The sequence below is a fragment of the Carya illinoinensis genome, chromosome 13, assembly GCF_018687715.1.
Source record: "Carya illinoinensis cultivar Pawnee chromosome 13, C.illinoinensisPawnee_v1, whole genome shotgun sequence".
Taxonomy (NCBI): Eukaryota; Viridiplantae; Streptophyta; class Magnoliopsida; order Fagales; family Juglandaceae; genus Carya; species Carya illinoinensis.
Genome location: NC_056764.1, coordinates 14,867,590 through 14,883,338, shown reverse-complemented (window position 1 = coordinate 14,883,338; position 15,749 = coordinate 14,867,590). Strand labels below are relative to the sequence as shown.

Genomic DNA, 15,749 nt, shown 5'->3' with positions numbered 1-15,749 from the left:
GCCCAATATCAAATAAATTAATTAATTTTTATTTTTTTTAGACAAATTAATTAAAAAAACTATTTAAATTACTAAAATTAAAATTAAGTTTAATTAAAAAAACTATTTAAATTACTAAAATTAAAACTAAGTTAATTCTTAATGTGAATTATGATATATTATTAATTGGTAGCATATATTATTTAACATTATATTGTCAATAATAATAGAATAGATGAAAATTACATAATTAACTTATATAATTACTATATAAAATAATATATTTATATATAATATTTTAAATATATATTGTTCGGTCAGTCTCGATCCAGTCCAAAAATCACCCACCTAGGGACGAGACTAAAAACCAAATTCATCACAAATAGAGGACCAAAATCAACCAAATAAATTTTTAGTCCGGTCAGATCAGTTTTGCCTGTCTAGATTGAAAATTTTACAGCCTTACACATGACAGAGGACCTGTGATGCTTTTCTTTTTTTAACTTTTTATTCTCCATGCCAACGATCTCTTTGTCACTCACCTTTTTACAAAAGAAACTTATAGCATCCCTCTCTCTCTTTCGCTCTAGCTTTCTTTTAGAAAGAGGAACTCCAGTTCTCTAAAACTTAAGCTCATCCACACTTGGACACTTAAGGTCATTATTGGACTACTAGAAAGACTATCCACCAATGACCAAGATCAATAGACCTTTGCTATTCAGGTAAGTGTCTGCCGTGATGATATTACAGTATGTGTGGATGGTTTTGAAGTATGCATGGCTTACATATTTGTAAAGATGAGATCTCTTTATTTAGTACTTCCTCATACCACTACTCTATTATGTAGATTATTTACTCTTACAATGCTCATACAAATGTTGTTCAAATCCTTTCTCATATATTTTACTTGAATTATGCAAATTCTTATTGTATTATATCCCAATTTTCAGTTGATGTTTTGAAAGGAGGATGTTGGTTGGTTAATTGGAAAGGGATGGGGATGTGTGTGTGTGTGTGTCTCATGACCCCAAGCTGAGATGTCGTGTTATTTGGGTGAAACTCCCTTAGTCACTTAGGAGAGTGTAATAATGGAGTGACATCCCATGTGTTGATGCTAGGTGTCAATGGGCTCAACCAAGATGATAACGCTCTTTGATCGAAATTGTTGCCTCTCTGCTGGCGAAGGCAAGAGGGTGTGGTGGTGGAGGGTGTGGTGGTGAAGGATGGGTACGCAAAGCCAAGCATCACTTGTTACGTGCAGTCGTTACCCATGTTATGCACCCAATCATTATAGAGGAGGTTGTGGTGCTTGGTAATATGGATAATGGTTTGAGATGTTTGCTTTTGGTATAAGGGATGGCCATTCTAGTTTATGGAGAGCCTAGGGTTCTCGGATTTATGAGCTTCTATTATATGTTGAGTTCTGGAAAACGTTATGGTGTTGAAAGTTATATTGTTTATGACTACTTAAAAGATTGAGAGTATGTTAAGTCTTTGTTCGGTTTCCTCATCTTTTTTTAACTCAAAAGCATGCACATAATTATTCTTTCGTTGTTCAGGGTACTACATACTTCTGAAGTGAGTATTGGTTGCTTGGTTCTCTTTCCTTGGTAAGCTTGTATCATTCCCTGGATCTCCTTATATCTCTTTTCCCTACATGTTCATTTTCATCTCATACATTATATGCTTTGTCTTATCTCTTAAATTTGTTAGATTTCTTAAATCTCACTATGGTAGTCTCACTATGATTTCACTTCTTGCAAAAACCATAGACTTTGATGTAGATCTCGGCAACGAGGTTAGTTATGAGCAGAAAGACCCTTCATAGCTTGGAGAATGAGGTGGGGGCCTGTTCCAAATTGGAATTGATTTTGTAGTTGACTAGGTTGTCTTGACTCTAAGAGATTTGATGAATAGCTTATGGGATATAATAACTTTGTTAAATTGTGGTTGAGATATGGTGACTTATGAGTGTTGAAGAAATTGGGCTAGGTGCTTATAATATTATCTCTAGTAAACTAAATTGATAGTTAGGTCTCAAGGCCTTTTTTTTTTTTTTTTTTCTTCTTTAGCTTTACACACATGTGCTTAGCAAATAAGCACACATCAATTCACGAGGAATGTGAGGGGTGTGATCCATGTGGTACACATCCCTAGAATTGCGGTACTCTGCCAAAACACAAGTGAGGGTTGGGGCCGCCACGACTTCCCACCCTTAAATCTTCTAGATCCGACCTTCATGGCCGCATCATGATAGGCAATTGTCTCATGCATTGACGCTGATGTCTTTTGAAGTTAGCTCAAACTACAATCCTTCCATTTTCGCATCTATTTTATTGCTTTTCCTTAATCTTCTAGCAGGGATATTCTTAGATCCAAAAAGTAAAGTAAAAATTTGAAACTATTGGTGCATAATGATCACCCTCCCTTCTTCAGTCTCTTGGCGGTCTTTTTCTACCATAACTTACGAGCTCCACCTTTTTTACTTTTGGCCCCGAAGTGAGAACCACATGTATTCCCTTGAGAGCGCATGGAGTTTTGCGATGGTATATAACGTGAGGGAGTTAGGATTTTTTATATGGATTCTCATTATAAAAGTTGTTCACTTTGCCACTAAATCGTGAAGATGAGGAAGTGGATCTTCGCCAATTTTTCCATCGAAAAGGAGGGGCTCCCTCCTCTTCATCCTCTTTCCCTATCTATCTATGTTGTCTATCGACTATTTTAGTTGTTTAGTTGTATTTGTTGTTGTTTTTCCTTCAAGGCTGAAAAACAATGATTTGTAGTTTTCTAGCAACCTTAGAGACACATCTCCCGTATGAGAAGATTCCCAGGTTGTCGATTCTTCAGATAGAAGCAACAGTGTGCTAAAACAATGCACGAGTGTCTCTCACGTGCCACCAAAAGTGGCGCGTGGGGCACACGTGCCTTCCCTTCCCCGAGCCAAGTTTGCCACATTCGCTTGGCCAAAAATTTCATGTGAGAGCCTGTCCAAGCATTAGGAGAAACCCTTTATGTAGTAGCAACGTAATAACATTGACCTTTTAGCCTTGGACGTAAGGAAAGTCTTACCAAGCAAGAAAACGTGTAAAACCCTGGGCGAGGAAGGGTTTAGACTTGCTAGATTGAGCAAATGCATAATTGAAGAGAGTAAAGACTTAGGTGAGCAATGACAAACGAGTTATGTTGGGGCAGGCAACATAAGTAATACGGCAATTGGGGGAAGCATTAATGTGGGTGAGGGAAGAATAAACAAGAGTAATGCAGTACATGCAAAGAATACACAACAGGCGACCAAAGGACTAATTAAATAGAGCGATAGGAGCAACAAATATGGTGGTACAAGTGCATAAAAGTGTTCAAAAATTGTTTCCACGCCTTATTGAGGGATCAGACTAATGGTTGGACACATTTCCTACACTAGGATAGGAGTTTAAACAAGCACCCAGAAACTTGGAGTGCTCAAAGACAATGTGGGAGTGCTCGAAAGTGACCCCCGATCAAATGCCCTCATGCACTCCACAATTCTGCAAAATGACATCACAATAAGAAGAATCACGAGCTCACCTCCCATTGCAACCACAAGCAGAATCTTTATTGCTACATTTATGACATTTAGCCTTGACATACTGAAAGACCAACCCTATTTGAGAAGGCCGCTTCTCCTTGGCCAAACTTCTAGAATGCGATAGGGATCATCATTACAGCTACAATCACCTCCTTTAATCTAGGAACTACTGGACAACTAGGAACTACTGAGCAACAGATCAATCCCACGACACATGACAAAGTACTCGTGACGCTTTATTGTTTCCATTTTTATTCTCCACGCCGATGATCTTTTTTTCTATCACCTTCTTGTAGAAAAAACCCAGAGCATCCCCCCCCCCCCCTCTCTCTCTCTCTCTCTCTCTCTCTCTCTCTCTCTCTCTCTCTCTCTCTATCTCTCTCTCTCTAGCTTTCCTTTTAGAATGAGGAACCCTAGTTCTCTAAAACTTAAGCTCATGCACACTTGGACACTTGAGGTCATTATCGAATTGCTGGAAAGACGACCCACCATGACCAAGTTCAATATACCTTTGAATTCAGGTAAGTGTCTTATGATGGTATTACAATATGTGTGGATGGTTGTGAAGTATGTGTGGCTTACATATGTGTTAAGATGGGATCTTGTTATTTAGTACTTCCTCATACCACTACTCTATTCTGTATATTATCTACACTTACAATGCTCATACAAAGGTTGTTCAAGCGTTTTGATAACCTTTCCTACTTATGTTTTGGGATAGATTTTCCCATATATTTTACTTGAATTATGAATATCTTTATGGTTTTATATCCCAATTTTCAGTTGATGTTCTAAAAGGGAGATGTTGGTTGTTTTAACAGAATGGGTAGGGGGTATGTGTGTGTGTGTCTCACGACCCCAAGCCAAAATGTCGTGTTATCTGGGTGAAGCTCCCTTGGTCACTTCGAAGAGTGTAATAATGGAGTGACATTCCATTTGTTGATGTTAGGTGTCAATGGTTTGGACCAAGATGATAACGCAATTAGATCAAAATAGTTGCCTCTTTGTTGGTGGAGGCTAGAGGGTGTTGTGGTGAAGGATGGGTATGCAAAGCCAAGCATCACTTGTTACGTGTGGTTGTTACCCATGGGGTGCACACGACCATTATAGGAGAGGTTGTGGTGTTTGCATAATAAGTATAATGGTTTGAGATCTTTGCTTTTGGTAATGAGGGATGGCCATTTTGGTTTATGGAGAGCTTGGGGTTCTCGAATTTATGAGCTTTGGTTCTATGTTGAGTCCTAGAAAACGTTACAGTGTTGAAAATTATATTGTTTATGATTACTTAAAATCTTGAGAGTATGTTCAATCTTTGTTCTATTTCCTACTCAAAAGCATGCATATAATTATTCTTTCATTGTTCGAGGTACTACATACTCCCAAAGTGAGTATTGGTTTCTTGGTTCTCTTTCCTTGGTAAGTTTGTATCATTCCCCGAGTCTCCTTATATCTCTTTTCCCTACATGTTCATTTTCATCACATATAGTATACGTTTTGTCATAGCTCTTAACTTTCTTAGATTTCTTGAAACCTCACTATGATAGTCTCACTAAAGAAACCGTAGACTTCGATGAAGATCTAGGCAAACAAGGGTGGTTATGAGCAAGAAGACCCTTCATAGCTCAAAGAATGAGGAGGAGGCATGTCCCTATTTGGACTTAATTTTGTAGTTGACTAGGTTGTGACATTAGGCTAGGATGGGTGCTTATAATATTATCTCCGGTAAACTAAACTGATAGTTAGGTCTCATGGATTTATTGTTTTTAATCTTTCTTGTATTTTTAATTTCCAAATTATTTTCCATTCAATCTGGATTGCACTCCTATGTTGCATGAATCTATGCTCTTGATCTTACCAATGCGTAGATTTTATAGTGTATCTAACTACTACCATCGACACTTGAGGTCCAAAACAGTGTGTTGTTGGTCTCTAGATTTGATAGATGAATGTTTAGGATCTCTGATGCAGATTGATCATTGAATAGTTAATACTTTGTCACCTTTCCAACTCTTGATTTTCATAGTCAATAATGTCTGCCACTTTGATGTTAATAAGTCGATTATCCAAGTTCCCGTTTGGTCCTGGCATGGAGTCTAGTAAATTGAGAGCCCGATTACGCCTAAAGAATAACGCGGTAGTTATAGCACAGCTTTGAGGTATTGATTCCACAGGGAGACAAATTAAAAGAATGTCAGAAGGAACAAAAAAACTAAAGAAAAATATTAAATGATTAATGGAGAACAAAAATTAATTTTAAATGTAAATTAAAGTGAAACAAAGTGATTAACGAAAAAAATACTCAAATTTGACGAACAATAGAGCGTCGGGAACCCCTTGCACAAATTCGGCATTTCAATTATTCTTAATTCATTGAATAACTCAATTAAGAACTCAATTTCCGAAATTCTAAATCAGAAGGTATAGATTTATAAACCAAGCTTAAACCAAATGTAACCTTTTGAAAAATCATTCACCACTTTTAAAATACGTAAATTATTATTCTTATTGAGAAAATCTAACGACGACAATATACTCAGGGAGCGATATTGCAACAAAGAACTAAATCAATATAGATAAATAATTTATCCAAACATAATCAAAGAACCAATCCATTCAATAGGAAAAGCATGACTGAATCCATAAATAGAATAAATTCTATGATTATTCGGAGAAGAAAACATCAACATTGAATTGAGAATGATAAAACAAAAGAGTTTTAGTAATTGAAAATCAAATACATAAATTAAAAATATCATCTAATGTGCAAGTTCATCCCTAACCCTACTTGAATTTAGTTACTCATAAATATAATGGACAACAAAAATCTCCACAAAAAAATAAAGCAAACAGCGGCCATGGAAGTGATTTTTTACTCTCTTCAAATCTGCCTCTTGTGCCTTTCCTCCCCTTCTATTTCATGCTAATAATATGCTTACATAAGGTAGGAAAGAAACCCTAATGTCTTCATAATTCCCGCATAAGGAATGGTGCATGATATGGTGCAAGATATGATCTAGCGGGTTGTGCAGGTGGCTAGCTTTCAGACTTCCAGCTAAAGTTTGGGTGATTTCTCTAACCAGAATTGTATGTATCTGAGTAGGGTGAAAAGGGTTTTTTATACATGCCAAGAAAATTGCAATGTTCCTCATACACTACTCTCATCTCATCAAGCGTTAGGCAATCTTGTGCAAGATGATCTACTCACTGACAGATAAAACAAAGTTTAGAGGCATCAACTTGGGGAATAATATAAGCTGCCATAGTTTCCTTCATCTTCAATGGCTCTAACTCTCTAGTTAGGCCCTTCATCCTTGCCTTCAAGTTATCTTCTATTTTGAGATGATAGATGCCTCCACTAGAATGAGTTTGATTAGAGCGTGTTCGATTGATACTGTCAAAAGCATTTGGTTTTGTCCAACTGTGAGCTTTTTTTGCAAGTTCATTAAAATACTCTATTGCCTCATCTAGGTCCTTCTGCAAAAACTCATCATTACACATCATTTCAACAAATTGACGCTCTCTAGAAGTGAGACTTTCATAAAAATAGCTAACTAGATGCCAGCTTTCATAACCATGATGGGGACACAAGCTAAGTAACTCTTCAAAATGTTCCCATGCTTGATACAAAGTCTCATTATCCTTTTCTGTAAAAGTTGAGATTTGCCTTTTCAAAGTATGAGTCTTATGATGAGGAAAGTATTTATTGAAAAACATTTGGGTCATCTCAGCCTATGACCCAATCGACCGTGGTCTCAATGAATAAATCCAACTCTTCCCCTTATCCTTTAGTGAGAAAGGAAAGAACTTAAGTCGAACAACATCTCCAGTGCCAGGTTGACCATAAAATGTAGCAACAACCTCTTCAAACTCTCTAATATGCACATATGGATTTTCACTCTCTAAACCATGAAAAGTAGGGAGAAGTTGTATTACACCTGGTTTGAAATCTATTGGAGGAATATTTGGTGGAAATATAATGCATGATGGTGTTGCTATGCGTGTAGGGTGAAGGTACTCATGTAGAGTCCTAGGTTGATCTTTGTGCACACATTTTTTCAAGACTAGATGGATTATCAAACAAATGATTAGGAAAATTAGACTCTAACTCTAACACTAGTTGTACAAACCGACTCAATGCGTCTCTATAGCTGTGCTTCCAAGGTAGAGAAAAACGCAACACTAACAAAAATTACAAAAAGAAAAAGAAAATAAAATAAAGATGCAGCAAGTTAAAAAAAGAAATGAAGTTACCGCTTTTACAAACTGCTGAAAAGAAAAACTATCTAGCAATTTTTCTACTGTCTCCCCAGCAATTGTGCCAAAATTTGATTACGCCTAAAGAATAACGCGGTGATTATAGCACAACTTTGGAGTGTCGATTCCACAGGGAGACAAATTAAAAGAATAGCAGAATGAACAAATAAACTAAAGAAAAATATTAAATGATTAATAGAGAACAAAGATTAATTTTAAATGTCAATTAAAGTGAAGCAAAGTGACTAAAGGAAAAGTACTCAAATTTGACGAACAGTAGAGCGTCGAGAATCCCTTGCACAAATCCGGTATTTTAATTATTCGTAATTCATTGAATAACTCAATTGAGAACTCAATTCTCGAAATTTTCAATTGGAAGGTATAGATTTATAAACCAAAATTAAACCAAATGTAACCCTTTGAAAAATCATTCATCACTTTTAAAATACGTAAATTATTATCCCTATTGAGAAAATCCAACGACGATAATATACTCAAGTAGCGATATTGCAACAAAGAACTAAATCAATATAGATAAATAATTGATCCAAACATAATCAAAGAACCAATCCATTCAATAGAAAAAGTATGACTGAATCCATAGACATAATAAATTCTATGATTATTTAGAGAAGAAAACATCAACACTGAAATGAGAATGATAAAATAAAAGAGTTTTAGTAATTGAAAATCAAATACATAAATTAAAAATACCATCTAATATGTAATTTCATCCCTAACCCTACTTGAATTTAGTTACCCATAAATATTTTGGTAACTAAATATAATGGACCACAAAAATCTCCAGAGAAAAATAAAGCACACGGCGGCCATCGAAATGATTTTCTCCTCTTTTCAACTCTGCCTCTTATGCCTCCCCCCCCCCCCCCCCCCGCGGCCGCCTTTTATTTCGTGCTAATAATATGCTCATATAGGATAGGAAAGAAATCCTAATGTATTCATAATTCCCACAGAAAAAAATGGCCTAAATTTTAGGGCTCATCTTGGCAACCATGTACATGCTTCATGAGTTTGAATTTGGAAATCCTTATTAGAGATAAATTTATAGCCCTTTAATATAGCTTTCTAACTCATCAATAGTAGTATCAATCCAATATGTGAGTGGAAAGTTAAGATTAAAATACTAAAATATGTCCAGGTTGTCTCCTAGCAAATTTCAGACTTGGACTTCTTGCAGTTTCCTTTTGTGATTTTTTTTCTTGATCCAAATTGCTCTCAAACCCCATGAAAGTCCTCCTTTACATTTGACTAGGCTTTTACTTTCTCTTTTATAAACTCTTATATTAAACATAAAAATATGCTTCAGAGTATACCAAAATAAATAGAAACTCAATTCAAGAATACACATTAATTTATATTATTTCTATTCACATTTTAGCATTTTAATACAATAATAGAGTATTTAGAGTGCACTTTCGAGTGCTCATCAGAGCCCATGGGTCTTTTTGTAAATCAATGTTGTAGCTGTTTTTTACTTTTTATCACATCCCCTTTTTTCAACACATTTTTTCGTTTTTATTCTTTAAAATGTTTTGGCTATTAGTACCTACACCCACATATTATCCTTGCTATACAAAATGTTCTACCAAATTTTAGCAATTTTAGCCCTTCCATCAGTGTTGGTTTGCTTTTTGCAAATCGCTTCCAAAGCCGTTGGAGTGCAGTGCCTCTTGCTCCCTTACACATCCTACCAAAAGTCTTTTACCTTTGCATCAATTGAGCTACAACATTCGTTTGTAAGGAAGAAAGAGACCATCCAATACATAAGCATAGATGTAGCTACAAGTCGAATAAGTGTGGTTCTACCTGCTTGTGATCTTAGACATGATTTTTTGTTTGAGGATTTATTGAACCAAGGGAAGGAATCTCCTCATGATGGTGAAATGCTGGTGACAATTATGAGGCAGTCGGACAAACAATGTCCGACTAAGGTGGAAGTACGGGAGCAGCATGTTGTAAAGAGCCTGGTAGATGCAGGACAATAGACGACGAAGGAAGGTTTGCCTGACACTACGTGCGTAAAGGGCCAAGACAAGCCCAATGCAAAGTTAGGAGCACTTTAAGATAACTTAGAGGTTGGAGGAGCTTAAGAGACAGTAGGTGTTGTACTCAAGGCCCATGCTCCCGCTAGATAAAGGTTTAATCCTTCTTTTATCTTAGCTTGGGGTACGTACAACCTATTATATTGAACAACATATTCTCTTCCAAAAGAGGGGTTGATACCAGGGGAGCAGTCCTACAAAGGAAATGCACTAATGAATGTCTATAAAAGATAACATAGAGAAAGAAGCACGCTCGGGATAAAGGAATATGTACCTGTAGGCCATATCGTTTGACCTTAGAAGAATGTCCTAAAGCCACGTGGGAGACTCTCACAAGGGGAAGGATGATGGGTTTAGTCCAAAGGCAAGCGTTTTGTCCCATCAGTCACTCGGTCTCTACCATTTTTCAAGTCTAGAGAATAAATGGATGACTTAGATCAAAGGTCTCTCATTCAAGAAAAATAGAGGCTAGAGGAACCGTCAAGTTCCATTAGGACTGTAATTGGTATTCCTGCCATATAAAAGACAATGAAAGAGAGTCAACATCACACTTTAGAGATTGTATAGAAATTTAAACTCTTTTCTTCTTTCTATGCAAAGGCTTCAAGGTCACCGAGAGCTCAAAGTCTTCGTCAACCTAAGGATCATCACTCTAGAACAACCATTGGTATTTAGAATACTATCCAAGTAGGTACACTTCTATGACTATACTAGAAATGTAGGACAAATGCTTTTGGGTATCTTTAGAACTTGCATGTTCCACCTTTTGTCTCATTCTCTCATGAAAGTTCATACTTTTCTCAATATGTTTATTGATTACTTTGATGAAATGATTTAAAGGTAATATGATTTAAAGTGATGTGCTTTCAATGTGCTATGTACTCATGAATTGGGTTGAGGATTCCCCATTCCATTCATGAGCGGCACGTTGCCATGAGTTTCATACATGTAGAGGGATTCCCGATTATGATCGGAATGATTGGCTTCACATGATATCGCGGGCAAGGAGAGTCATTGCATTGGTCAGGTGGAGTGTCCTAGTGATGTTTTGGTAAAGGTGTTCCACGTGGTAACCAGGTAGAGAGATTCCCTGTGTCGAACGGGTGGAGTGATTCTAGTTGGGTTTGGTGAATGTGTTCACGTATTAACCGGGTAGAGAAACTCCCCATGTCGAATGAGTGGAGTGATTCCTCCGCACTTGGTAATATTTAGGAATATATATGTTTTGCTCAGAAGGTGACTTCTCGCCATGCTTGTGAATATATATAATATGTATGCTTTGCTTAAAGGGTGATTCCTCACCATGCTTACAATATGTGTGTTCTTAATCTTATTTACATGAAATGGTGCATGTATATTCATTATCATTGTCTTCCATTTTTAGTACTTCCGAGGGCCAAGGGCTCCACATATTCTCTCATGACTTCACATGTTCTTTTCTTTGAGCACTGGATGAACCAAGGTAGTAGGCCTACGGAAGATGTTGTCCAAAAGAGTGTTTTTTTTTTTTTTTTAACATGTGGCATTCACACATGCTAGGCTTGATATTAGACACAGCTGTAGGTTTTTGTTAAATAACACTGACGATTTTGTCTAGTTTACTTTCAAGCCTAATTGTTAGGGATAAAGTTGACTGTGTCCTGTCCATCACTAATAATAAGGAAAGAAATAAAGTCAAGAATCTGTAAGATGCTGTTGTGGAGGTTTTAAGAACTTGTATGTGTATATGAAGACCATGAACTATGTGTGGGTTGTGAGGCTAAATGATAGAAAGATAATCAATTAAATACAAGTTGTAGTTTAGAGGGGGTTTTAATAGTATGGCATCGTTTTACATTGTAAGGTAGGGTCTTAAGTGGAACAATGTCATGCAAGTCTGAAAGTTAATTGGTAAGGAAATGCTATCATTTGTAAAGGAATCCAACTATAAAAATGAACTGAAATGAAAGTGAAGGCATTGGAAGTTTATTCAATTTCAGATTTTCATCTCTCGGTCCATTTCTCTTCTCTCATTCATCTTCTTGTTCTTAGAGAGTGACTCTCTCAAATCAATCATCTGAAGGGGCCCGTTACCATTGGTATCTAGAGTGAGTAACATGGCAGAGGGTACGAGGTCATATGCGCAAGTTCTTGACTCAATTAATCAGTTAAGGCAGCAACAAGAAAGGTAGCAAAAGCAGTTAGAAGATACTCTATCCATTGTGATTCAGTAGCAAGAAAGTGCTTGTGTTGATAGGTAAAATCAAGAAAGAAAGTTTGCTGAGATGGTGCAACAAATTTCAAGGATTTTGTTGAATACATCTATGGGTAATGATCATGGAACAAGACATCATTAAGAAAACCAGAATCTTGAAGAGAATGAAGCCAATGATAGAGGGCAGTATCGTGAGTCAGTTGATAGGGGGATCTTTAAGAGCATTAAGATAGAATGCCCAATATTTTCTAGAGGGAATCCTGTATCTTGGGTGTATAAGGCTAACTAATATTTCTTGTATCACCAGTGCCACCAAGACAAAGAATTTTTTTTGTTTCTTTCTACATGGAGGAAGAAGCTTTGGTTTGGTTTCAAAACTCCATAGAAGCAAGTCTTTTCCATTCTTGGGAGGACTTTACTCAGGCATTACAAGTGAGGTTTGGATTGTTTGTTTATGATGACCCAATGGAGGCTCTAACGAGGTTGAAGCAATTGGTTACTATTGTGGCTTATAAAACAGAATTCGATTTGATTTCTAATAATAAGCTGAGTTGCTTTATTAGTGGTTTGAATGATGAAGTGAGGTTTATTGTGAAAATGTTTAATCCCAAGAATTTGAATGATGCATTTGGTTTGGCCAAGATTCAAGAACAGAATTTTTAGAGTTCAAGGAAAGCTTGGAAGTATAGTTCTTATGATTCAAGAGCTGGTGTACAAAAATCAATGCAAAGGAGGCTATTTCTAAAACACCTTAACAGAGGATTTCAGAAAGTTAGATGCAAGAAAGAAGGAAAAAGGGTATTTGCTATTTTTGTGAAGAAAAATATCATCAAGGGCATAAAGGTGCCAAACTAAGATTATATGTTTTAGAGGGCATGAATATGTCTCAAATGGAGTCATGGGAATTGGTAGAAGGCACTACAAGAAATAGCCCAACCTCAAGAAGAGCAACCTGCTACTCAAGTGGCCTCAATTTTGATTCAAGCAATGATGGGTACATCAATTCCTCAAACCATGAGGGTTATTGGACATTTGAAGAAGATAAAAGTTGTGATACTTATTGATAGTGGCAGTACTCATAATTTTGTGGATACCATGGCAGCCATTAATTATGGGTTGTCCTTACAGATAAGGCTGTACAGAAAATCGAAAAACCGGCCAGAACCGATCAGACCGGCCGCCGGAGTAGGGAACCGGCCGAAACCGTCAGAGAACCAGTCGGCCGGCGGTAGGATTTAAGCCAAACTGACGTCGGCCGATTCGGTTCGCAGCTCGCCCAGGGAAAAACCGCTGAACCGGCCGACGTCAGATATCTCTTTATTTTTTCAAATCTGTGTAAATGAAACGACGCCGTTTTACTTCACTTAAGTGAAACGACGTCGTTTCGATGACGCATGATATAAAAAAAAATAAATGCAACGGCGCCGTTTAGTCTAGGGTTAGCCAGAAGGTGTACTTCTCTTTTCTTACTTCACCAGCTCGCCGTCACCTGACCTCTACTCTCTCTCACCCACCTCTGCTCTCTCTCTCTCTCTCTCTCTCTCTCTCTCTCTCTCTCTCTCTCTCTCTCTCTCTCTCTCTCTCTCTCTCTCTCTCTCTCTCTCAGACTCTCTTCTCTACTGTAATCGGTGAGACCACAACCTCGCACGCTGGCATGAGCCACCACCTCCTCCTCCCTCGTCGTTGAAGTCCCGCTGCACGAAAGGAAAGGGGAAACCGATCCCCAAACCGTCGAACCGATCGATGCCGACTGATCAAACTCCGGCCGATTCTCTTCTTCCCTGTCGATCGGTTTCGGTCGAGATGTTTGGAGATTTAAGGTGTCGGTGGGGTGTCGGTTTGCCACCGAAACCGACGCCGAACCTTCGGTTTTCAGCCCAGCTTACAGAGGTCTAATCCATGCAAGTTAAAATTGCTAATGGAGATATGATCAACAGTGAAGGGTTGTGTACTGAAGTGGGAATTTAGATTCAAGGAACTACATTTGTATCAAATTTTTGTACTTTAGAGTTAGGTGGATGTGATATTGTCCTAGGGGTGCAATGGTTATTGTCCCTAGGGCCCATTCTTTAGGACTTTCAAAATCTGCAGATGCAGCTTAAGATTAAAGGGAAAGCTATTTCTTTACAAGGATTATCTTCTCCTTGTATTCCCTTGATTAAAGATGGTGAAATTTCTAGTTTAGCTGGATTAGAACATTGAAGCATGTTCTTGCACATAATTTTTGTGCAACCTCAAGAAGATGTTGTTAAAGAACCTAAGAGGATAACAAATCTGTTGAGCAGGTTCAGCAGTGTTTTTGAGTAACCAATTTGCTTACCTCCTCAAAGATCTCATGATCATCAAATCAATTTTGAAGTAGGGGGTTGTGCCTATGAGTGTGAGGCCATACAAGTATCCTTACTATCAGAAGACTGAGATTGAAAAGATTGTTAAGGAGCTACTGCAATCTAGTGTAATAAGGCCAAGTCAGTCCCCTTTTTCATCTTCTGTGCTTTTAGTGAAGAAAGGGGATGGTTGTTGGAAGATGTGCATCGACTACAGGGTTTTAAATGAAGCTATAATTAAAGATAAGTACCCCATCCCTGTTGTAGATGAATTAATTGATGAATTATTTGGTGCAACAATTTTTCTAAGCTTGATCTTCAATCAGATTGATTGAGCTGAAATATTGCATATTTCATACATTTAGAACCAATACATTTTAATTAGCTCACGACATTATTATTGATTTTAGATGAAAAAATGGTTAATAAGCATAAATATGAGTTGTGACTTTTAATTGATTAATATCATGTTATGCTTAATTTTATAACTTGTGATTTAATTGGACAATATTTTTTCACATACGTAACATATTTTTGATATTGAATTCTTCATTTTAATTTATTTTTGATTTCTTATTTAAATGAAGAACACAAGAATATGGAGCTAAATAGGCAAAGGAAATGCAAGGCATTGGCTAGTCATGCTCTTCATTGAAAAGAAAAGTGAACAGAACGGAAAGGGAGAGAGGATGCAACATTATTTTTGGGACTGGGACCGAAAGAAAAAGAGAGTTTTCCTTTTGGAGCAACGCAGCAGCACATGGACAGAGAGGAAAAAAGCTGGCAACGGAACCACACGCTGAACCAAAAGGGAAACTGCATGCAACATATTTTTGGATGCAAACAGAAGACACGGGAAGCTCCTAGTTTTGGTCTCTTTGGGTTTTGAAAAAAGAAAGGAACATGACAGTGAGTTGGAAGCAGGTTCTAGCACGAAAAAGGGGATTGATTTACAGAGTCGTTAGGATGGAGCTACTGAGAGGCTGGCAGAATGAAAAAGGAAGGGGGACGTTTTCCCTTCTGGTTTGGGATGCAACACAGACTAGGGGAGGAGGTTTGCGTAGAGGTCGATGGAAGGCAGCAGGTGGGAAAAAAAAAGCTGGGTTCATGTGAAAGAGGGGGAGTGAAAACGGAGAGAAAAAAAAAAAAAAAGCTTGGAGTTCATGGGGGCTTCTTTTGGCTTTTCGGGGGTTTGACACTGCTCTGGTTTTTAGGCTGTATGGAAAAGCTTCATAGGAATGAAGGGCTTGTTTCTTTCATGGTGAGGAGTTTTTCCTCCTGTTTTTGACGGACTGAGAGCAGCTGGGGAGTTCGGGGTAGTGTTTGTTTTCATTTAACTATGGAGCTTTTGGAATAAAGGGCTG

General features: G+C 37.5%; 1 non-coding gene across 1 annotated transcript; it reads left to right on the top strand.

The window, feature by feature from the left end:
- Window positions 1-7,115: 7,115 nt before the first annotated feature.
- On the top strand, window positions 7,116-7,224 carry LOC122293117. Its single transcript, XR_006237171.1, has one exon. It is a non-coding gene; the product is annotated as a small nucleolar RNA R71 (small nucleolar RNA).
- The last annotated feature ends 8,525 nt before the right edge of the window (window positions 7,225-15,749 follow it).